This window comes from Felis catus, chromosome C2 (genome assembly GCF_018350175.1).
Source record: "Felis catus isolate Fca126 chromosome C2, F.catus_Fca126_mat1.0, whole genome shotgun sequence".
Classification (NCBI taxonomy): Eukaryota; Metazoa; Chordata; class Mammalia; order Carnivora; family Felidae; genus Felis; species Felis catus.
Window position 1 is genome coordinate 146,875,842 of NC_058376.1, and position 25,312 is coordinate 146,901,153.

Consider the following 25,312-nt stretch of genomic DNA (forward strand, 5'->3'; position numbering starts at 1 on the left):
GGGCCTATGACATTTTTTTTAATTTTTTTTTAACCTTTATTTATTTTTGAGACAGAGACAGAGAGAGAGCATGAACGGGGGAGGGTCAGAGAGAGAGGGAGACACAGAATCTGAAACAGGCTCCAGGCTCTGAGCGGTCAGCACAGAGCCCGACGCGGGGCTCAAACCCACGGACCGTGAGATCACGACCTGAGCTGAAGTCGGACGCTTAACCGACTGAGCCACCCAGGCACCCCAGGGGCCTATGAAATTTTTAAAAAATTGTTTAGGAGAAGCACAACCATTCCTGAAAAAATTTTGAGACAAAATATATCTCCTTCAGCTTCTTCTAAAAGGGAAAACAATGCGTCAACATCTTCAGCCACATTCTTACTATAAATACAGCAATCAGCTTCTCTGTTATGTACATTATTCTGACCCTCAAGAGTAATAGGTCTTCACCTATACTTTATCTGGTATGCGCTCTTTGTGCCATTATTTGTCTACATCCTCATACGGTAGTCCTTTTTAGTACATATCTTGGTTTCCTGGTTAAACTATAAGCTCCTACTGGACAAGAAGTATTTCTAATATTTATTTCTCCCATTCCCTCACCCATAATACCCTACACAGTGCTTCTATTTCCATCAAACAAACACTTGATAAATTAGATTGATCAATATCAACTTCTCTTTTGTCAAAGTGATTATCAAGGATTCAGGACAATCCCAAAATAAGTGATAAGTGGTTACATGTAAGACGGTGGAGAATGAATGAAAAAATGAATGAATATAGTTGAAATCATTAGAGCAAAGCTTTCCAAATAAGGACCTCTCTGTTGGATGAGTATGAAATGTTTCATTTTTGTCCTGTAGCAAAGCAATGCTCTAAGGGGAAAACAGAACATTTATTAATTAGCTGTAATGTGCCAGTCTGGGGTCCTTTTACATATGTTATCTCACTTAATGCTCTCAGCAACCCTGTAAGGAAGGTGGTATTTCCCTTGGTATGCACATAGGAAGACAGTCCCAGAGGATTTCAGTAGCTCTTTAAAAGCACAGAAATAATTAAATAGCAAAAATGGAATTGCACCCAAGCCTATGTGACACTCCATCACATCAAGCATGGAAATCTTAAAAATAAATAAAATATAAGGCTATATTTTTAAACTCTGAAGCAAAACATTTAAAATTACAAATTTAATTACTCAGTACATAAGTAAATTCTCAGTGAGAAGAATCCATCCCATATAGAGTGAAAGCCCCCTCGGTTTCTCTCCCCTCACTCCACACGTTTGGTGACTATCACTCTGGACCTTTTTCTAAGAGTTGATATACACATATATGCACATATAGAAAATGTAGACCTTGGGAGTGAATATTAAATATATTGTTCTACAACTTTTTTTTTCACAGTGCATTAGACACCAGTTCTTTTTTTTTTCTTTTTGAGAGAAAGAGAGAGAGAGAGAGAGAGAGAGAGAGAGAGAGAGAGAGAGAGAGTCCAAAGCAGGCTCCATACCCAGTGCAGAGCCCGACACAGGGCTCAGTCCTACAACCATGAGATCATGACTGGAGCCAAAATCAAGAGCCAGAAGTTCAACCTACTGAGCCACCCAGACAGCCCTGTTCTTGTACATCCCTACAAATTTACCATATTCATTTAACTGCTATGGAGCATGCCATAGTATAAAGATGCCACCATTTATAAACCATTCCTAAATTAGTGGATGTTTGAAGTAGTTTCCAGTTTTAATGTTTATTAACAATGCTGCAACAGACAACCTTATGCATTATGTCTCTTTACACATAAGTCAGATCTTTCACTAGAACAAATACTTAGAAGTGGAATTGTTGGTTCAAAGGGTATGCACAATTATTAAAGTAGGTGATATTGGCATATTGCCTTGTAATGCCTTTAAAAAATGTGTCACCTAATTATACTTGCACCAGTATGGAAGAAAATATCTTTTCCTTCAACTTCAGTATTCTGGCAAAAATTAAAGAGACTGGTGAGAACCAGTTGAATGAGCAACAGTGGGGAGAAGAAGCTCTCTCTCTCTCTCTCTCTTTCTCTCTTTGCATTTTCCTGATTCCTAGTGAAGTGGAGAATGTTTCTTGGACACTCATATTTATTAATCTTGAATTGCTTGTTCTTTTGGGTTATCTTTTTCTCACTGATGTAAAGTTCTTTATTCTGGATATTGATTCTTCTCTTCTATGATGTGTTTCAAGTATTTTCTCCCTATTTATACCTCACTTTTTAAATTTTATTATGTCTTTTTATATAGGGAAGTTTTTGTGTTTAATGTAGTCAAAGTTAACAATCTTTTCCTTTGATGCTTCCAGTTGTGCACTGAGTTTTTGTTTGCATACATATGGATTTTTAATTCATCTGAAATTATTTTGCTTATGGCGTGAGCTAGGAACATAGCTTATTTTTTCCCCACATGGATAGCAAGTTGTGCTGCCATTTATTAAATAGACCATTTTCCCCTATAGATCTGAAAATTTTTTTATCGTATACTAAATTTTGTTACATATATTAGTCAGTTTCAGGGTTTTTTTATTGTGTTCCAAAAAATGCTTTTTCTTTCTGCACCAATATCCCAAGAGTCTATCTAGTATAGCTTTATACAGGATGTTTTTAAAATTGCTGGATGGGTCCCCTACATTATTTTGTGTTTCAAAAGTTTCCTGGATTATTTTTAAAAATTAAGTTTATTTATTTATTTGGAGAGAGAGACCAGGAGGGATAGGGGCAGAGAGAGGGTGGAGAGAGAGAATCCCAAGCCTGATCCACACCGTCAGCGCAGAGCCCGATGCAGGGCTCGATCTCACAAACCGTGAGATCGTGACCTGAGCCCAAATCAAGAGTCGGACGCTTAACCAACTAAGCCACCCAGGCGCTCCCAAAAGTTTCCTGGATTTTCTACTGCAGTTTTCCTTCCAAATGAATGTTTGAATCAGCTTGTTAAATTACAGAAAAGACCCTATTAAATTTTGGGGTGGAGGGTGGACTTATGCAGATTCCATTAGCATCCACCCATATTCCTTTGACCCACCCTGAAAGCCACCACCAGCTTAAGAAGAAAAGAGATCTGCACCCTTATGTTTATTGCAGCATTATCTACAATAGCCAAGATACAGAAACAGCTCAAGTATGCATTCATAGATGAATGGGTAAAGACGACAAGGTATATGTATGTATATATACATATATATATAGGTATATATATATGTATATATATGAATATTACTCAGCTATAAAAAATGAGATCTTATCATTTGCAACAACATGGATAGACCTAGAAAATATACTGCTAAGGAAAATAGGTCAGTCAGAGAAAAACAAATACTATGTGATTTCACTTTTATGTGTAATTTTAGAAACAAAACAAATAAATGAACAAAAAAAAGAGATTTAAAAAAACCCCTCTTAAATACAGAAAACAAACTGGTGGTTGCCAGAGGGGAAGCTGGGGGGAGGGAGGATGGGTAATAGGTGAATGGGATTACAAGTACATTCACTGTGATGTGCACTAAGAGATAGAATTCAATCATTATATTGTACACCTGAAACTAATGTAACACTGTACATTAATTATACCTGAATAAAAAAAGAAATTAAAAAAAAACATAATTTTTTTTTTTTAATGAAGAAGAGAGCTCCCATCCACGGTGATGATTTTCTATGTCAAATCCCTGCACTTCTCTGGACACAGAAGCATAATTAGGCAGGACACTGAGAACTTAATGACCCCAAGAACAGTTCCCAACACCTGAGGAACAGAGGCTGGTGGGGGGATCCCAGCATCCTCACCTCTGAACGGGACAGTTCGGAGGAGTGTTCTGCAAACTTCGGAGGTTTGCCAGCAGGACTGAGCCCCAGTTGCCCAGAGCAGTCCTTACTCCGAATGCTGTCTTTATTAGCTTCTCCGCTTTTCCAGTCTGTCTACCCCACTCCCGCACCTGATTTCCCAGCAAACCACTTGCACCCAAATCCTTGTCTCCGGGCTTGCTTTTGGAGAATCCCAACCTGAGACCATTTATTTATTGATAGAGGGAGGACTTACATCCTTTACAATTGAGTATTCCCAAAACAAAACCGTTAGGAAAGCCTACTCATTTCTTGTGAGTTCCAAGATAAACATTGCCAGACTAAGTCCTGCTAACCCTTCTCCCAATCTCTCATGACAATATTTAAAGAGACCCGAGACTCTCTCACTTGCACAAAATACTGCCTGGACACCAGAAAGTACTTTTTTGTATAATCTCCTAGGACCACTGGAGGACATGAAAATAGGTAAGGACAGTAAATTAAATAACTACTCCAAATCCCTGCTGTTCTAGACTGGAAGTTCCCTCCCTGTTAGCTGTACTTTCCTGTTTCATGCACAGCCATGTTAACCAATATAGATCAGCAGAAGTTATAAGATCAAATGACAATATAATACCTTATAAGATCAATAATATAATAACATGTCAAATTTAAATACAACCATCCTCCCATTATTAAAGTCTCAGAAAAAAAAAATTTAAGCCCAAGGAACTTAAATAGAAAGTTCTCTAGTAAGAGTTCTAAAGAATTAAAATCCCCAGGGGCGCCTGGGTAGCTCAGTAGTTGAGTGTCTGACTTCGAGCTCAGGTCATGATCTGGTGGTTCCTGAGTTCAAGGCCCGCATCAGGCTTGCTGCTGTCAGCCCAGAGCCCTCCTTCACATCCTGTGTCCCCCTCTCTTTCTGCCCCTTCCCTGCTCATGCACTCTGTCTCAAAAACAAACATTAAAAAAAGAAGGAAAGAAAATCCCCAAATCAACTTCCCCAAGGTTATTTTTCTGCCCCATCTAGTCAAAGGACCTTGCTCAGCTCAAGACAGAGCTCTGTCCGTGCTTCAGCCTGCGTTGTCATCCACTGGAATGGGAATAGTTCCTTCCAGACTCCAAAGTTGCATTAATGCAACCCAAATTCTTCATGCATCTCTGCTTTAAACAATCTGAAGGGTTAATTGGGCACGAGAGTATCTCAGTGTCAGCCATACATCCCCAAATTTTAAAAATACAAGCAAACTCTCTACCCTAGAGAAATTATTCTATTCACAATGGCATACCCAGAAACCAGGATTTAGTCTAATCTTTATTATTTTTATAAAAATACATAGCACATCCCCAGTGTCATCTGTGGACAAGGAAGCCTGAAAAAAAAAAAATCCTCTTCATCTTAGCCTTGCTTGAGTGCTGGTCATACTATACGATATCCATGACCTGTGACCCTAGAATTAAATGGGTAATGTCACACATCAAGATGTTAATTATGACACAATGTTTTTCTGACGGGGAAGGAATCCAGCCATGCTTGTTCTCTTCTTGGAGAGTGGTAAACTAGAAATTTGCCATGGCAACACTCCCAACCAGCAGGTCTTACAGGGGGTAACTTACTTTCTCTTCTTGCATATTCAGAACCTCATCTTTTCCATTCCCCTCTGACCCTTTGGTCCCTGACATCCCAGTGATGTATTGAGAATGGGTTTCAAATAAGGACATCACTTCTCCATTTCTGTGTGCAAATAGCCACTTCCAATCCCAGCCACAGTCTTCCTGCTATGAAAATGTTATGAGTCCATGAAACCTGCTCCCTGGCGCAGTTTCACTCTTGAAAAACCAAATATTCAAACAGCCAATGGCGAGAGAATAGATGAAAACAGAACTGTGACCCATCACCTCTGTAGCAATCAGCTCAGACAGTCATGCCAGCTTCTCAAGTTTTTGCTCTGTTCCAGCTCAGCAACGGAGGAAGCCAAATCAGGTGCATAAGGTGTGTGACTTCTGATTCACCTACTTCCAGATTCTCCATGCCAACAACCTCCAATCAGAGCACATTTGAAGTCTTCCCTATAAGGCTCTCCCATCCTATGCTTGCCTTTGACTTTCTGCCAAATAGAAGTGATGGTGGCTGACTCCTTTGCTATAGCAAACTCTGGAAGTAACTTCTGTCTGTTCTCATTTGAATGCTCTGTGTTTATTTCACGACCTCCTCGCCACAATGGACTCTTCCCAGTTTCATCTTCGGCATCTTCAGGATGCTGCCAGGGATGGCTCTGGAGCCTGCGTCCAGGGACCCAGTAAGAGCACGCCCCTAGATTGCATGCTCCTGGAGACCCTATCTTTCTTCTGCTTTTGAAAATCCCAGCCTTTAACGTTTCCTTCTGTTCCATCTGTCTTCTGCATGGGTGTGATGGGCCTCTGGGGTTCCCTGTCCCTCTGTTCCCATCAGAAGCCTCAGCTCAGAAGGTGGCAGTTTGCACTGCTTCTTAAAGGGACCTCCAGCCTTCCCTATTGAGAGGACGGAAACTGCTTGCTGACTGAGTGCCCTCATTCTGTTCGCTTTCATATTGCTTTTTCTGGGCCAGACATTTGTCTTTCTGACTTACTCCTCTAGAGTTTGTCTTGAGGATCCCCCGGGGTACCTGATACCAAGTCAAGGAATGAAGAGTTTTCCAAAGCATACAATTTCGAAACAAATATCTACCCTCGCTTTCCTAAATCCTTCAATCCCACTCAGGAGGCGTGACCTCATCAGATCAATCGCCAACTCGGGACTGACCTCGTTTATTTATCTTGCCTGGCTCCCTTCTAGTAGTTTTTATTTGCCCTGTGCCTTCCCTTGAGAGGATCCGAATTCCATAAATCTCCTTGGCAGGTTCCCTGGGGGCACAGGCAATTCCTACTTCCCCATCTACGATAACCATCCCACCTTCCAGTTCATGACTCCCTGCCGTGAGCGTTTCATCCTGGCTTCTCGGGTCTCCTCATTCACACCTGTTCGAATATTGCATGGCTGTCTCGGTCCTCGAGGGGTACACACCCTATTGTTCTTGTCAGGGAATATCTATCCGCAGTTCCATAGAGCTGCATTCCCACCACCGTTTCCAAACTTCAGGAAACCCTGGGGAACCTATTCCCATCTCCTCCCTGAGATCACTTACCTTTTCTGGTCTTAGGGCAGTTATATAGCAATCCCTTCAACCAGAAGGGGTAGCTAAATGGATGTGCTTCTCCTATCCATTCTTAGATACATTTAATCTGGCCCCCAAAGTCTCATGTTCCATTTCCTCTCTGCCTACACTACGTGCTAAGATCTGAGTCATTCTACTAAAGAAAATTTTCCCCTCTTCACCTTAATCAACTATCTTCCCTTTTTTCCCTTTTATTCTTCTACTTGCTCTTAATTTCAGAGTATGATCAACGCATGATTTAAATAATGTCCTTCATTTCCTGAGCAAACTTAATCTCTAAAACCAAAGTGTTATGGACATAGACCTTTGTAATTGCCTTTTCTTTGGAAATATAATAATTCAGTTATATTTTTTCTTCAACCAAAAGATTTCCCATCCCTATTCAGTAAAGACCCCCATTTAAGTTTGTGATGTGATTCTGTAGCCTGGCTCTCTAAAATCTAAAATGAGATCCAACACATGGATTTAACAAAACAGAACGTCTCCTATAAATTCCTACTCTGACCGTGACCCTACCCTGGGGTTAAAAGGAAAACACGTGGACAGAAGTTTTCATCCAGTTCTGCCAGTTTATTATCTGACCTTGCAGCTAGAAGATGTCATCCCTAGCCTGGAAGTGGGCCATCACCAGGAACTGAATCCGCCAACACCCTTTTCCAGCTGGCATGGCCACCCATCCCCCAGCTGCAGCAAATGTTGCCATTAATAGCTTACCTGAATAACCTTTGCCAGAGAATTGCACTTGGCTAAAGAGGGCCAGCTGGCCAGGAGCTGCCTATAAGTTGACACAACCAAAGGGGGAGGGGAATGATGGCAGAGAACTGACTAATAAGGGGTAAATGATACTACTATTACTAATAGTAATCCCCAGCCCCTCCCCTGTCTCAGGGTGAGACAACCTTGTGGCACTCTTTATGTCCCAAAGCCTACATGAATCAAGGCCAAGCTACACTTTTTCCTGAAATTATGGCTTTGTTTGAATCCTTCCCCTTCCCAGCCCTGCTTCTTCCCCTCCCTTAGAGGTTATTCCTGAAGAGCACTCCCTCAATAAGTCACACGCACCCAAATCTCTGTCTTGAGTTCTGTTTCTAGGGACCCCGACCTAAGACACATGCCAACAAATTACCTATTTTAAAGGGTGCCTGGTTGGCTCAGTCAGTTAAGCATCCGACTCTTGATTTCGGCTCAGGTCATGATCTCAGTCCGTGATATCGAACCCCATGTTGACAGCAGGGAACCTGCTTAGGATTCTCTCTCTCTCTCTCTCTCTCTCTCTCTCTCTCTCTCTCTCTCTCTCCCTCTCTCTCTCTCTCTCACTTTGCCCCTTCCTTGCCCCTCCCTCACCCTTCCCCACCTTCTTCTGTCCTTGCTCACCCGCCCCTGCTCATGTGCCCTCCCCCACTGGCTCACGTATGCTTTCTCTCTCAAGATAAATAAATATTTTAAAAATATATTTATGTGTTTAAAAATTACCTGTTTGAAGAGTACTCTTTCCTGAAAGGACAAGCAGGTATTCCAATACCAACACCACAATCTGGAATTTTAAGCTGTTCATGCTCCAGGATCACTCATGGTCCCACTGGAGATGCCTTTGTCTTCCTGCATATTATTGCTGTATATCAGTTAGAAGCTTCCGTGAGGCCACATGGTCTGGTAGCACTAACAGAAACCGGAGGCAGAAATTGATTAATTTATCACTCCATCTAAGTTTAACCCATCAGGGATCTCAGAACATACCTAGGGGATTTTAAGATTAGGTTGCATTCTGTGAGCAAACATGATAGGAAAATACTGATCTGCCTGGCATCTAAGAAAAGGTATCTCTTCTGGTCCCCAAGTTTTGCCCGTGTAGAACTGAACTACTGAAAGGTATGAAAAACTCCAGATTTCTCCAAGAAGTGGGAATTTGGAGGAAATCAGCACAAGTCTTCAGATCTTAATGTCATAAAAGAAGCCCAGTTTCTGTTATAAATGAATGTCCCATCAAGAATAAGTAATGGTGGGAAAAGCAAAACCTTGGTCAATGGTGTGTGACAAATAGCCCATTTCTTCAGGTGTACATGCAAGTGTCATTTTATATAAATTAAGAATAGAAGGAGGTAGTATAGATATTATGTTCAAAATGTCAGAAACTGACAGAAAACAGCAAAATGGGGAAGTCAGGCAGTAGAGGAAAGAATATGAACAAAAGAAAGTAACCAACATACAAAAACATGCCTGTATTTTAGCTAATCAGAATAGGAACTAGGGAAACTAATTTGTGGAAATTACCAAGGCTGGACCCCAGGGAGAGAAATTAGGAGAAGGAGATATTCAAGCGCAGGAACCTAAAAGGACAGAGCACCATCATAGGGCCTGAGAGACTTCCTAGAAGAGCCACTTTTGGCCCAAAGATATGCCAAGAAAATGGGCTACCACATCCTTGATCTTTATGTTCTAGGAGGCAAAGAAACACCACAAAGTGAGGACGGAGTTCATAAATACAGTTCTTTTCAGTGGCCCAAAAAGAGCGGACTGAAAGTACTTTGAGAAATGAACTTTAAGTGTGACAAAGCAAAGTTCCATGATTGTTTTGGGGATATCTGAAATTTGTGACTTCAAGGAGTTCTCATGCTGAGATTTCTCATTCTACAGCTAAATCATGCAAATGTAAAAACACAAATTCTGGATTAGACTGCCTGAGTCAAGTCCTCTGCTACTAATTAGTTGCACAAGGCAAAGGGGTTTAACCACTCCTAACTCAGTTTCTTCATCTATTAATGAGAATATTTGTAGTAGGGATGTTGGAAAAATGAAACAAGTAAATACATATCAAGCAGTTAGACCAGTATCTGGCTCATGGTGAGTTCTCAGCTTATTATCCCTTGACACACAACTCCACCAGGTAGCAGAGGGTACACAACAGGATTAAACAGCTGAACTTTGGTTCTAGGCTTGGGAACCTTCAAGAAAAAGCAAGGCTTTGTCTCCTCACATGGTAGCAGGAAGGTAAAGAGACTTCTGTGAGCAGTCTTTAAGCTTGTTATGGGTTGACCCATGAGCTATAAACTGGTCAACTCAGTTGGTTTGTCATGTTCATACAGGCTAGGCTCCCATCTGATGTTATGTGTTTTTTTGCAGGTTTTATAGCATTTCTTCGAGGCCACAGACTTCATCCAATTCCTTAGCAGCCATGGCTCACATAACCATATTTAGTCTAAGGGAATTGGGCATTCTATAACCATACTACTTAAAGAATAATTCAGAGGGGCGCCCGGGTGGCGCAGTCGGTTAAGCGTCCGACTTCAGCCAGGTCACGATCTCGCGGTCCGTGAGTTCGAGCCCCGCGTCAGGCTCTGGGCTGATGGCTCGGAGCCTGGAGCCTGTTTCCGATTCTGTCTCCCTCTCTCTCTGCCCCTCCACCGTTCATGCTCTGTCTCTCTCTGTCCCAAAAATAAATAAACGTTGAAAAAAAAATTAAAAAAAAAAAAGAATAATTCAGAAAGCCATCAGTCTCCAAGTAATTACTTGGGAAATGCAACTCACATTTTTATACCCCTATTAACTATCAGGCATGTAGCAAGCACCAGGCAAGGCCCATAATGTATATAAGTTCATTTAAGTCTCATATCAACCCTATGATGCCATGAGCTCCATTTTGCATTTGAATGTCTTTTCTAATTATGAGGACATGGAATACATGCTCTTGTAGTAAAACTGGCACAGCATCACTTCTGCTGCATTCTTTTGGTTAAAACCAAGGTTCACAGGGAGGGGAGTGCACAAGGGTGAGGATACTTATCCCACTTATTTAGGATGTAATGTACATTGGAGGCCACTAAGTAACACACAACCACCCCCTGTGTCTGTGGTAATTGGTTCGATTTCTCCAGAGAATCAAATCGGCTCAGATCCTGGACCTGGGATCCATTTCAACCCAATCAGTTTTGGCCAGAGAGGGAAATGGCCATAACACACACACACATGGCCTCAGAAGCCATTCTTTCATCTGAAACTTCAGAGAGGGACAGTTCTCAGAAATGAGGGGAAGGACTAAAAGGAGGCCACAAAATAGATTGGTTACATTCACACCAATGAAACACAATAACTAAGTGCTTTACTCTATGATTCTGACCGTGAATAGAATAAGAGACCAAAAAAGAATATGATCAATGCAGTACAAAATATCCAAAGAAATTTCACTGCATTGTTGTTATTCTTGTTACTGTTTTTATGGAGCTCACAACCTGGAATCATTTGTGGCATTTAGGTAGGACAAGGGGAGAAAGACATTTCATGTGGAACAGTGAGTGATACTGGCAAAGTGGAAATAAGCAGTGCCTATAAGGGGTGAAACTGGGACCACAAAGCGCCCTACTGAGCAAATACCTGACATGATTCAGACAATTTTTGATACATGGAGTACCCTCTCCTCCTCAAAGTCTCATTGCATTAAAGTATAGATGCCAAGAAGGTAGGGATTTGTATTTCCGGAGCGTAAGTCCTCCAGTGTTGTTCTTAAGATCACCTTTGGTATTGCATTAGTTTTCTATTGCTGCCATAACAATTTATCACAGACTCAGCGGCTTAAAACAATACAAATTCCTTGTCTCACAGTTCTGTAGATCAGAGGTCGGAACAGGCTCAGGTGGTTCCTCTACTCTTGGCCTCATGAGGCCACAGACCAAGACATCAGTCAGCTTGGGCTTCTATTTGGAATCTCTCAGGGATAACCTCCTTTCAATTTGATTCAGGTTCTTAGCTGAATTCAGTCCTTTTTGGCTATAATGCTGAGGTCTCTGTTTCCTTGCTCACTGTCAGCTGAGAGCCTCTGTCAACCCTTTAAGGCCACTTTCATTCCTTATCATGTAGCCTCCTCCACATTTAAATCAGCAACGGTACATCGACGCCTTCTTATATTTCAAATTCTCCAGTTTTCGTGCCGCCTCTCTTCTGTCTCCAGCCAAAAAAAGTTCTTTGCTTTCAAAGCTCATATAATTGAATCGGGCCCATCCGTATAATCCAGGATAACCACCCTATTTAAAATTCTGTAGCCCTAATTATACCTACGTTTGCTATGTAACATAACATTCACAGATTCCAGAGATCAAGGTGCAGTCATATTTGGGGCTCCATTTGCTTATGACAGCCCTTCTAAGTTTCTTGCATTTCCATATAAATTTTAGGATCAGCTGATCAATTTTCACCCCCCAAAAAAGTTTCTAATGCAATTGTTTACATACAAAAAGCTATAGATATTTTAATGTATACAACTTGATGAATTTGCAACTAACATAATTTTTATTGAGACTGCATAAAACTGAGATCAATCTGGTGACTACTGACATCTTAACAATACTGATGCCTCCAATCCATGAACATAGTATATCTTTCCACTCATTCAGTCCTTTTTAGTTTCTGTCCACAATGTTTGTGAAGATATTTCATGCTGTTTGTTAGATTTACTAACAGGTATTTGATACTTTGGGTGCTTTTATAAATGATACTTTGTTTTTTTTCATTTTCTAAAATTTTGTTGGTAGGCATCTTGTTGTATCACTTTGTATCACCAACACTTAACACAATACCTGGCAATACTAGGCACTAAATAAATGGTTGTTAAATGAATAAATGAATTGCCCTTTATCTGGACTCTTTTTATGGCCCTTGAAATTTAGTATCTCATAGATGTTTGTGTACAAATTTTGGTTCCCTTTGAGACTATGAGCATTGTGGGGTAGAGTTATATCTGATCCACCTCTCTATACCAACTTCCTAGTACAGTGTTTGATACATTGCAGAGGCTACTAAAGTATCCTTACATTGTAAATTAGTGACATAGAATATCTACACTCATCATGAAGTATACTCTAAAACCATCCTGCTACCCTATTCTTCTTTTTTTTTTTTTTAATGTTTATTTATTTTTGAGAGAGAGAGAGACAGAGCAGGAGCAGGGGAGGGCAGAGAGAGGGAGACAAAGAATCTGAAGCAGGCTCCAGGCTCTGAGCTGTCTGCACAGAGGCTGACACGGGGCCCAAACTCATGAACCATGAGATCCTGACCTGAGTTGAATCGGATGCTTAACCAACTGAGCCACTCAGGCACCCTAGCTGCTAACCCAATTCTTACAGAAAGTTCTGTTGTACAAGATATTATTGTTAATGGAGGATTCCAAGAAACATGTGTGGTCAATATATTCTTCTAGATTCTGAAATCTCATTTGTAGACCCTCTAAATTATGTCATTAGGTTAAGTCAGAAAGCCTGATCCACAAGATACGTACTCCTTAGAGAACTTATTTTTCTGAATTGTGTTTGGCATTAGGTCATTGATCTGTTTTGAAAAACATAATAGAAAACAGCACTATGGAATTCAGTTTGTGCTAATGAGATAATGTTGAGAACACTGCTCTCTATATCATAAGGTATCTCTTTAATGAAGACCCACAGGAAATATTCTCTCCATTCCTACAACTGTGAATAACTGCATTTCCTCAGCAACTGTAACTTATGTATCTCATTAATTTTCCCACTTTGTGTTGGCTACTAGGAAGATCACTATTAATTAATGGCCAAACTTTTGGGTTTAAGTATTAAACTTGAGAAGACAAAGTAGAAAGTGAAAGAGAACTCCACTAGGGTGGAAACTCCAGCGAGCAGATGCAATTTTTTCTTTTTAATTCAAGCCTATATATGCAGTATCTATGTATTAAATAAATGAATGCTACATGGCACAACATGGTACCCTGAAAATAATGTACAATACAAAATACAATAATAAAGAAAGAGGGAGGAAGAAAAAAAAAAGACTACAATGTTTGTAAAATCAATCAATTAATTAGTTATGAGAAATTTAATGTGACTTTTTCCCTAATGTTGAATTTTTAATGTATATTATCGTTTTTATTGCAAGATATTGGAACATTCATTAAGGCAGAACTTGTGTATTGATATGGAAAGATACAATAAAGTGAATACAAGTATGTACTGTATAAACATATTTTTGTTTTTTCAAAACAAAATCCACACGAACATTTGTGTATTTCTTCCCAAAGAGAATAGTCATAGGTACAAAGAGAAAACCGGAACTTATGAGCACTATCCTACTTTCTGTATTATATTCTTTTGACCTTGACTTGTGACATCTCATAAGGGTAGTGACAGTTCAATGAAATTTGGCATGAAATTGATTTTTTCCTATGTTGCTAGTGGCAGTTTATGTTGGCAAACATATGGGTTGTCAATTTAACAATTGCTTATCTGAAACCATAATGATGTTCATAGCCTTTGACCAATTACTCCACATCTGGGCATTCATCTTAAGGAAACTGCTCCAACGAAGAATAAAAATTCATGCCCAAGGATATTCATCATTATCATAATGAAGATATTTAACAGTCCAAACCTAGTGGGAGTAAAATATTGAAATATCTTCCTTCTTTTAACATTTGTTTCTTTGTTGGATGGTATTTGAAGTAGAGCCTACAGCTTTTCAATCACTTTAAAGTATTAAAAATAAAAAAAAAACTGTCTTATTTAGGGGTATTAAAATGTTTAATAAAATCTGAATCAAAACTTTAATCTCATTTAATTTAAAACTCTTGGTCTGATCTAAACTTAGAAACCTGTGATAAAGATTGGGAGGCAGTGGTGGGCGGGGAGGTAGGGAGACAGCCTTTTCTACTTTTTGTTTTATTTCCCTTATCAGATCGCTGTTTAGGATGGGGGCTGGGGAAGAGAGGTAGAAGGGAGTGAAAAGTCTTACTTGACTAATATAAATCTGGGGTCAGAGCTGTGGGGGCAGGGAGGGGGGAGATACCTAAATATTAGTCACCCTGTCTCTTTATCCCTTTTGGAGGGTAACTCCCCACTCAGTGGCCTCCCACTACATCGTCCCAGTTGAGCACAAACTCTTGCTTTTGGGTTAGGACTTGGCACAGGCAGACCTCTTGGGCAGGATGCTTCAAAACAAGCTCAGTGGCTTCCAAGAACCACCCTTGCTCCAACCACCACTGAGAGTGCCTTTTGCTCCTGTGGCCACCCTCCCCGTGCTCTGACCTCAAGGCAAGATATAACTTGCCTCTCACCTTTAGATATTTTTAGGTATGGACCAGACACGGGACATGGCTCCAGGAGTTCCGTTGAGGACCCCCTCATTTGGCTTAAGGTGTCGGGAGAGAGGAATGGGAAGAAAGAGCCCTCCTTCATCTCTCCACAGAGTCTCACTAGGAAAATCCCCAGTTCCTCTGCCTTCCCATACGTATAGAATAGAGGTGAGTGATGCCTTCCCAAACACATAGACTAGAGGTACCTATGTGGGACAGAGTTAGTCTTTTGGATCTCCCTTTAGGAAGCACCACGTGGGTGATATGGCACCTTCTTTAGACACATGGGCACTTCACGCTCTTTCACCCCAGCTGCAACCCTGAAACAAAAAACATTTTTTGATACAATTTTATTCGTTTATCTACTACTCTTTTTTTTTAATTTTTTTTTTAACATTTATTTATTTTTGAGACAGAGAGAGACAGAGCATGAACGGGGGGAGGGCCAGAGAGAGAGGGAGACACAGAATCTGAAGCAGGCTCCAGGCTCCGAGCTGTCAGCACAGAGCCTGATGCGGGGCTCGAACTCACGGACCGTGAGATCGTGACCCGAGCGAAGTCGGACGCTCAACCGACTGAGCCACCCAGGCGCCCCTCTACTACTCTTTTAAAACCAATGAAAATTTATTCAGGAAACTTGAAACAACTTTCACAACGTTCTCAATACTTTATAACAGAAAACATAGTTCTCAGCAAAGAAAACTGGCCTTCAATGTTTTAAATGCGTGCAAAATGCCTATTATAGTTGGTGTTGTGGCGGACTGATTAATCAAGTCAAAATGCAAATCTGCTACTACCTAGAGAGTACAATAAAATGGAAATAATTCATTCATAAGATTCTAATTTATAAAACAACTCTACTACTTACAAAATACAACCCTAAGTATTATAATTCTTTCAAGCTTCAATTTGAACAAATGTACAATCACTTAAACAACAGCTGTTAAACTAAATAAGAATTCAAAACGTCTCTAAGAAAGTGACAGAAACATTATTAATATGATTGTCCTGGTTTAGACCCTCAGAAGGAGGTTCTTTGGAAGGCTGACTCATCCTTAGGGAACTCATCCCTTTGCGGCAGGGGTAAAACCCAGCTCTTGTTAAAAGTTACAGAGAAGGGGCCCCCGAGTGGCTCAGTCAGTTAAGCATCCAACCTCAGCTCTGGTCACAATCTCACGGTTCATGAGTTCAAGCCCCGCATCGAGCTTACTGGTGTCAGCACAGAGCCTGCTTTGGATCCTCTGCACCCCCCTCTCTACCCCTCCCCTACTCACACATTCATTCTGTCAAAAATGAATAAACATTTATATATATATATATATATAATTTATATATATAGATATATATATTTATATATAATATATATAATTTATATATATAAATGTTTATTCATTTTATATATATAAAATATATATATTATATATGTATGTATATTATATATATATATATATATATATATATATATATATATATAATATATAAGAGTCACAGGAAATGAAACTTCTTGGCAGGCAGATGTTCCTCGGCACTAGCGGAGGTTATGAAGCACCAGGAAAATCCCCTGTGGGAAGTAGTTTTGGGACTTCATACAAGTTTCTTGGAGGAGACAGCTATTCTTCTCTCATAATATACTCCCATGGGTCCATTCCCAGTATGGGACCTTCAACTGGATGATGTGATTTAGGGAAAAAGCCTGCACCAACTTCACTTGCTGGTGGTAAAGAGGAATCAGGACGACCTACATTACCCAAAGCATCTTCAGGATGGGTCCCATCAGGCCCTACTTTTAAAGATGTGGACCAGGGGCACCTGAGACGCTTGGCTGAGCATCTGACTCTTGATTTCAGCTCAGGTCATGATCCCAGGGTCGCAGGATCAAGCCCCATGTCAGGCTCCATGCTGAGTGTGGAGCCTGCTTAAGATTCTTCTCTCCCCCTCTCCCCCTGTTCTCACTCTCCCAATCTCTCTCTCTTTCTCTCAAAAAAAAAAAAAAAGTTTTTTTTTCAATTAAAAAAATTAAAGATGTGGACAGTTTCCTCAAAGCTCATATTAACCTAAGTGGTCAACCTAAGTGGTATCCAATTTTTGACTCTCTCCTTATGTCCATTTCCTGGTGACCTTCATCCATGCTATCTTTTCCAAGGACAGCAGCCCAAACTGCCATTTTCGGCAGCCATTTAGTCAGTGTTGATCTGACATTCCCTCTCCTGTAGAACTTTTTCCATCCATGCTTTAGACCACTGGTTCTGAAAGCATGATCCATGGACCCCTGGAGGGTCCCCAAGACTCTTGTAGGGAGGCTATGAGGTCAAAACAACTTTTATAACCTTATGACTTTATAATACTGAGATATTATTCTCTTTTTTTGCAGGTGATGTTTGCACTAATGATGCAAAACCAATGATGGGTAAAACTGGTGACACTCTAGTATGAATCAAGGTCAAGGCCCCAAACTGTATTAGTAGTCATTGTATTCTTTATCCACCTTGCAATTTCAGGTTAATTTTTTTTTAATTTTTATTTATTTATTATGAGAGAGGGAGACAGACAGTGAGTAGGGGAGGGACAGAGGGAGACGGAGGCAGAGTATCCCAAGCAGGCTCCGCACCATCAGTGCAGAGCCCAACGTGGGGCTTGAACTCGTGAACTGTGAGATCATGCCCTGAATTGAACTCAAGAGTCCGATGCTTAAACCAACTGAACCACCCAGGTACCCCCACAAAATAATTTTTTTTTAAGTCAGCTCTACTTAAGAATGAACTTGATGAAGCAGAAACAAACCTATAAATTTTATGAACATTTCATGTTCTAATATCACGAAAAAAAAATGGGAACAACACATAAAAGACTTCTGCTTCATTCTGAAGTGTGACGATTACCAGGAGGGAAAGCACGTGTACAGCTGACTGATTTGCAAGCTGAACTAGCCACTAGTCACTTTTCTCGTAGAACACTATTCTACTTAAAGAAAAACAGACAAACTATACAAATTTAGGTATTTGGCAGACATTTTCTTGAAAATAAATTAAGTAAGCCTGTCACTTCCAGGACAACACCTGACAGTATTTTTGTGTCAATGTAAGATTCAAGTTTCAAATGAATATTACAATTCTGGAAAAAATTGTATCTGTTACATGAGTTTGACAGCTTCCCAATACTTAAAGAGCCCTTCCTGATAAAATCAGCAGTGTTATTAATGAGCATAACATTTTGAGATTTTATAATGAAATATGTCAACATTTGGAAGATTCAAATAAGTCAGTGAACCAATATATTTCAAGGAGCCAATGCACTATGTCACAAAATCATGCAGAGGTTAAAAAAAAAAAAAAAGAAAAACCTATTCAAAGTGCAAAACAGACTAATTAATTTTAACCTAACAGAGCATGAAAATTTCACTGATATGATGTCACATTCCACATTGGAACTACCCTTCAATAAACAATTGTCAAGTTTTAGTAGGGTAACAAAGAATATCCACAATTATCTATTAAAAGGTGGTTAACATATTCCTCCTTTTTCCAACTATGGATTTGTTTCAGATAGGATTTTTCATGTACTTGAGGTACAGCAACATATTGCAACATATTGAATGCGGAAACAGATATAATCCAGCTATCTTCTATTAAGCCAGACTTAAAAAATTTTTTTTTCTTAATGTTTATTTATTTTTGGGAGAAAGACCACATGAACAGGGGAGGAGCAGAGGGACAGGGAGACACAGAATCCGAAGCAGGCTCCGGGCTCCGAGCTGGCAGCACAGAGCCTGACGTGGGGCTCGAATCCACGAACCGTGAGATCATGACCTGAGCTGAAGTCAATACTTAACCGACTAAGCCACCCAGGCGCCCCTATTAAGTCAGACTTTTTAAAAAAAATTGTAAATATGAAGGATAATACCAATATTCTCACTCATTCTTTTTTGGAAAATTTTGTCCATTTTTCTTCAGAATTTGTTCTTTTTAAAACGTAAAATGTAAATAAGTTATTTATTTTTAAAATGTAAAAATGTAATTTATTTTTAAAATGTGTGATAATAAATACAAAAGTAACAAATAATTGTACAATTATTATGAAAAATACAATAATGTATAAACGCTATCCTTACATTTTCCCCATCTTAATTTCTGATGCAGTAAATGTCAATGGATATAAACCCACGTAAGTCTTGGGGTCCTCAATAATTTTTAAGAGTTTAAAGGGTTCTGACATCAAAACGTTCGAAAACCGCTGCTGTAGAGTCTTCAACCATTTGTTTCTGTTCACTGAGGAGAGTCTTTTACTCTTTCTATCCTTTTCATTCTCATGAAAGTAGTTTTGTGCTTTCCGGAAGATGGACATATTCATCCACACTTTTATTTAATGGCATCATTGAGTTGTTCTTTGCTCTCCTGACAGAACTGTACAGCGATCTTGGCTTCAGCCACTTGGTCTTGAATGGCTTCTCATTCATCTTCTGGCAACTAAGCATCCTTGTGATGTGACCCTCGTCACCTCTCACCTTAGACATTTAGATTTCTCTTGACTTTACTGTTTTACTGACAAGTCTATTTTTACCTCAAGAAGGAACGTGTTCCACTTTTTTTTATTTGCTTCCAGGCTCAGCATTCCTGATAACTTGGCTCAAGGCTGGCCTCCTTCAACAGGGATTCCAGCACTTCCGAATCTCCCTTTTAATATTCCTGAGCTCAGAAATTTTACCTTTTCTTTGTCGAGGGCAGAAAAAGTTATGCCAGGCTCTTTCTCCCTACAAGTTCGGTTTTGTCGGCAAGAAAGACCATACCACCACCTCCCGGGTAGTGGGTAGCACCACCAAGGGCTGGAACAAACTCATCCCTTCAAGCAGGACCTTCAGGCCTGCACACCATTTCCAGGATGGCCTGGGGGAAAGCTCTGTAGCCAACCACAGGCCCAACATGGCACCAGGGGCTGTCACAGAATAGCCCCGAATTTTCAGGGCCCTACTGGCTCAGCACCATAGAATGTTCCGCTTGGAACATAAGTCAGTGAGAGAGAATCAAGGCAGGGTAGGGAGAACAAAATGACAAAACAGAGTCTTCCCACATTTTCTACATCGTGGTACACCAATCAATCATCGTCACTGGGGAGAAATGGGAGGTTCTCCATGGCTGGGAAAGGGGAGGGCTGAGTGGTCATGTCTTCCCACATGGGTGACCCCTTCCAGGACTGTTCTGCAGTGAAGGGCTCACCTGCTCATGCCAAGGGTCAAAGTTCCTCTTCTCTCATAGCCCTAGAAGCATGAGCCACCTGCAAAAGCCCCAGAGATTTCCGTCAGTGTGGGAGCGTCCATATGTGCATGTGTGAGTTGAGAATACAAAGGGCCTTACAGGAGGTTTTGATAACCTTCATGATGGCAGACTCGTCTGTTTCTCCTTTTAGTGCCATCAATTTTGCTTCCAGTATCTTGGTGCTCCGTCATTAGATGCATTTGCTTTTAGGATCGCTCTGTCTTACTGATGAATTGACCCTTTCGTCATCATTATGGAGTTTCCCTCTTTATTTCTGGTAGTATTCCTTGTAATGAGGTCTATTTTTCAGACAGCAACAAAACCAGACCAGCTTTCTTGTGCTCACCGTTTACATAGTATATCTGTGTCCACCCACTATCAACCTGTCTTTTTTTTTTTTTATAAAGTTCGCCTCAGGTAAACAGCATATAATTGGATGTTGCTTCTTTATACAACCTGAGATTCTTTGTCTTTTATGTAGAACATTTAGTCCATTTACATCCAATGCCATTATTGCTATGGTAGAATTTAAGGTAGCATCTTCATATTTTTTCCTATTTCTTTTCTCTCCTTTTTCCTCTTCCTAATTTCCTATGTTCTGGGCTAGTCAAGTTTTGTTCTGTTGTTGTTTTCTTTGTACTCCATCTTATCCCTTCTATTAAGAAATGATATGCTTTGGGGGCGCCTGGGTGGCGCAGTCGGTTAAGCGTCCGACTTCAGCCAGGTCATGATCTCGCGGTCCGGGAGTTTGAGCCCCGCGTCGGGCTCTGGGCTGATGGCTCAGAGCCTGGAGCCTGTTTCTGATTCTGTGTCTCCCTCTCTCTCTGCCCCTCCCCCGTTCATGCTCTGTCTCTCTCTGTCCCAAAAATAAACGTTAAAAAAAAAAATTAAAAAAAAAAAAAAAGAAATGATATGCTTTGTGTTACTTTTAAAGGATTGACCTAGAGATTTAATTGGAACCTTCAGTTATCACAGTAAAATAGTGTCAAAATACGTTAGGAATAATTTAGGAAACTTACAACCATCTAGTTGTGAACGCCTGGCCTTGGTGAACTTGATACGTATGTCATAGTCCCAAGATACATTTTTATTACTATGTTTTAAATGGTCAATAATCTTTTACAGAATATGTATGTATGTATATAGATATATGTACATTATACACATTATTCCTGGTGAGAAATCTGCCATCATTCCGTAAGTACTGTGTCTTTTTCATCAGGCTAATTTTACAATTTTCTCTTTCTGTTTTTCGAAAGTTGACTGTGTTTGCCTATGGTTTCTTTTGAATTTATTATGTTTGGGGTTCATGGAGATTCTTGGACCTATAGATTGTTCTCTTTCATTAGTTTGGGGGAACTCGTGGCCATTATCTCTTTAAATATTTCTTATGCCTGTTCACTGTCTCCTCTCTTTCTAGGACTCCTTCTGTACTTTTACTAGATCATTCGATAGTGTTCCTAAGGTCTCAGATATACTTTTCAGTTTTTCATTCTTACTTCCTGTTTCCAGCTTGCATAACCTCTGTTAACTTGTCTCTATGTTCGCCAATCCTTTCCAATACAGGTATTAAAAGCGATTCTGGTAGATATTTTTCACTTCTAGCATTTCCATTTGGTTCCTTTTAACATTTTCCTTGGTGTTTTGTTGTTGTTTTTTGTTTTTGCTGAAACTCTACTTGTTTACCACACTCCCTATCCCTTCCACTAGATTCTTTAAGATATTTATAATAGCTATTTAAAAGCCCGGGGCTGCTCTTTCCAACTTCTTTTGGGCTTGCTGGGGGGCTCTATTTGCTCTTACATCAATTTCTTTCCTTTGTTATTAAAACTTGGAAATTATTTAAATGGCCAATAAGAAGAGAATAGTTATTTATATAAGTGACAGGAAAACCAATACAGGACTTGTACGCACTGATTTCTAAAATAGTTCTGAGGAAAAGGCAAATGCTTAACCTACAAAGTTAAATTTTTTAAAAACAGAGTTGGGGCGCCTGGGTGGCTCAGTCGGTTAAGCGTCCGACTTCGGCTCAGGTCATGATCTCACGGTCCGTGAGTTCGAGCCCCGCGTCAGGCTCTGTGCTGACAGCTCAGAGCCTGGAGCCTGTTTCAGATTCTGTGTCTCCCTCTCTCTGACCCTCCCCCATTCATGCTCTGTCTCTGTCTCAAAAATAAATAAACGTTAAAAAAAATTTAAAAAAAAAAGAAAAAAAAAACAGAGCATGAAGGTATATCTAAGAAAAGTTATGCAAAAGGCTTTATATACACATGGACAAGTACTAGGAAGAAACCCCAAAGAATGAAATATTTGAGCCACTAACGTGGCAAGAACATGTGCAGCTTGGTTTTAATTTTTTGTTGTGATTTCCATGAATAATGCTAATCCTATCGAGCATGTAGTAAAGTACAAACTTTAGACAAATCAGAAATAACAAGAACAATTTCTCCATCTACAAAAGATAACCCAGAGCAGAAAGGAGCCAGCTGGCCTTTTCTCCTCTAAGGCCCAAACAAAAAGAAACTACTTTAAAATCTAACGAGAGGACTGCGTTAGGAGCAAGAAAGAAAGGGCCTTTGGACTGTCAGGGTGGTAAAATGAAGGCTAAAATGAGAGAGTTGGAAAAGAGGAACCAACTTAGACAAATCAGATGCGCAATGGACCAGTCCTGCCCATGGGTTCTTCACTAACTGACAGTAATTCCGTCAGACATCCCAGAGTAAACCGTCCTCATTTTCATCACTGTTATTACAGACTAGAACCGGTTACCAAGAGGAGCTGTGGAATTTTTTCCCTGAAGGCCATTTAAAATCAGATATAGACAACCACCTGTCTGAAATAATTCAGATCCTACCGTGCCTGAAGGTAGGGGATTGAACTCAATGACACCTGAAGGCCCGTTTAAACCCTATGACTTTGTGATTCCTGTGCTGACAGTATTATATAGAGAAGGCCTGATTCTCCAGCGTTGCTCTCATCTTTTCCATGTGCTCTCTGTTGACGCGATTTTCAGACTGGAAAGAGAAACCCCTTCTTGCAAGGAGTGGGTTCAATCCTCTCCCTGACATGAGGCTGAAATGTTAGTATTGCAAGTATCACGGGGGAATATTTCCCAGATGCAGTGGATCATTTCTTCTCTCCCTTCTCACCCTCCCAGGTGTCACTGTGCCTGGAGAGAATTCGCGTGGCGAGGAAGGGTGAAGGCAGGTTGCGGAGGAAAGACAACCCGAGGCCTAAGAAACTGGGTGAGTGGGCCTGGCAGGAAGGGGGAGGGGTAACGGGGAGGGGAATTTATGGAAAGTCAAGGACACAAAGCAGGCGTTGGAGATTGAAAATAAAAAGTCCAGCGAGCCCAAGTCGTGTGTGTGTGTGTGTGTGTGTGTGTGCATGTAGGTGTGTTTAAAGTGCCTTAGGACACAAAATTCTACACCGCCGAACAAAAGCTATTAATCTGACCACGGCCACTAAAAATATTAATGACGCCAGACGAAACGCTCCATAAGAAATCATCCCCAGCAGCCAGAAAGGGAGGACACTATCTATCTGGCAAGATTTCGTACACACCCACCTGGGATGAAAAATTACCGGCCTACAAAAATAACCAAATAAACTTGTACTTTGCCCCCGAATTTCTCATCTCTAATCTGTCAGTGATCACGTCCGGGGGGGGGGGGGGTGTTCTCTTTCGAGAACTGCGTTTTGACCTCCTTTGCAATGTGATTTTCACCCTGAGAAGGGACGGGGCAGGCATTATTGAAAGCCCAGTTTCAGATCAGCATTAACAATTCATGGAGCTCGTCTCCAGTTCCACCTAAGGCGCAGGGAAGGACACCTGACGTGCAGCAAGGGCTTGTTCAAAGTATCTCCTAATCTGCTTTGAAATGCACAGTGGATTGGGGCCAACTCGAGGTCAACACCCAGTCCTCCTTCAGCACCGGGCCTGCCGGCGATTCCTCGGGCAGAGGAAGTGAAAAGACACGACCCACTGCAAACCCACTGCAGCGCCCCGCCCCGGCAGCTGTGGGCTCTTTTGAAATGCAAACCTCGGGAGCGGAGGGGTTGGAAACTTGTTTTCTATTCAGGGCCATGGGCTCACCGAGGGGAAAAAAATAATCACCAAAAAGTAATTTCGGCTGAGTGGTTTACAAAGCGAGGTGGATCAAAGGTTAAACTCGCACAATTTAAATATTGGGAAGAGGGAATTTTAAACATGACTCATTAAACACACCCAATTTGGGAGAATGTATTTTCTCATTTCTCGGGTGAGGACGAGAGGAGGGGGGCTCTGGGCTCCTTCCAGGCCCCCAAACTTCCTGCAGGTAAAGCCTGCAGTCTGGCCAGCGCACGCGGGGACCACTGCGTCCCCCCACTCGCAAGGCCCTTCTGGCTCCTCCTGCTCTTCCTCCCACCCCCCACATCCCACTCCACGGGGTCATGTGCCAGGCAGGGCGGCCTCCTCATCTCAGACTTGGCTGGCTGTTCCTCCAGGTGTGGGCCAGGCCTGCTTTCGTGCCCTGGCCGCTATCTCTGCCTTGGACAACCTCCCACACGCCCTCGCGCCTCCCCATCCGTGAGCACCTGACCCTCTCCCCCCACCCCCGCCCCGCGCCCTTCATCTCCACCCAGACCTTCCTGCTGAGCTCCAGGCCCCTAAACCCCACGGGCGGCACACACAGCCCCTCGGACGTCCCCCCACGCACCTTGAACTCGAAGCGCAAAGCCATCTGCTCGGTGTCCAAAGGCTGGACATTAGGAATCAGTCTAGAAACCTCCCGCCCCCTCACTCCACGTCCAATCCATCTTCAAATGCTAAATCTCTCTCCTCTCTCCCCCCCCACCCAAAGTCCCAGCTGCCAGCAGTGCCATAAGTCATTAACCAGTTCCTTTGCATCCGTTTGGCCCCCTCCAGCTCATTCTGTCCACACCAGCCAGGGGGGTCCTTCTAGAGGGCAAAAGGATGCATTCCAATGCTTTTCAGATAAAGACCA

The 25,312-nt window shown here is 41.2% G+C and overlaps 1 long non-coding RNA gene across 6 annotated transcripts in view; it reads right to left on the reverse strand.

Annotated features, from left to right (window-relative positions):
* LOC109491563 overlaps positions 1–25,312 on the reverse strand; it is an 84,242-nt gene that overhangs the window by 58,155 nt on the left and 775 nt on the right. For all 6 annotated transcript variants that reach the window (XR_006585611.1, XR_006585612.1, XR_006585608.1 and 3 more), the window contains one exon: positions 8,466–8,651. This is a non-coding gene — a long non-coding RNA (uncharacterized LOC109491563). The remainder of the gene's footprint in view (positions 1–8,465; positions 8,652–25,312) is intronic.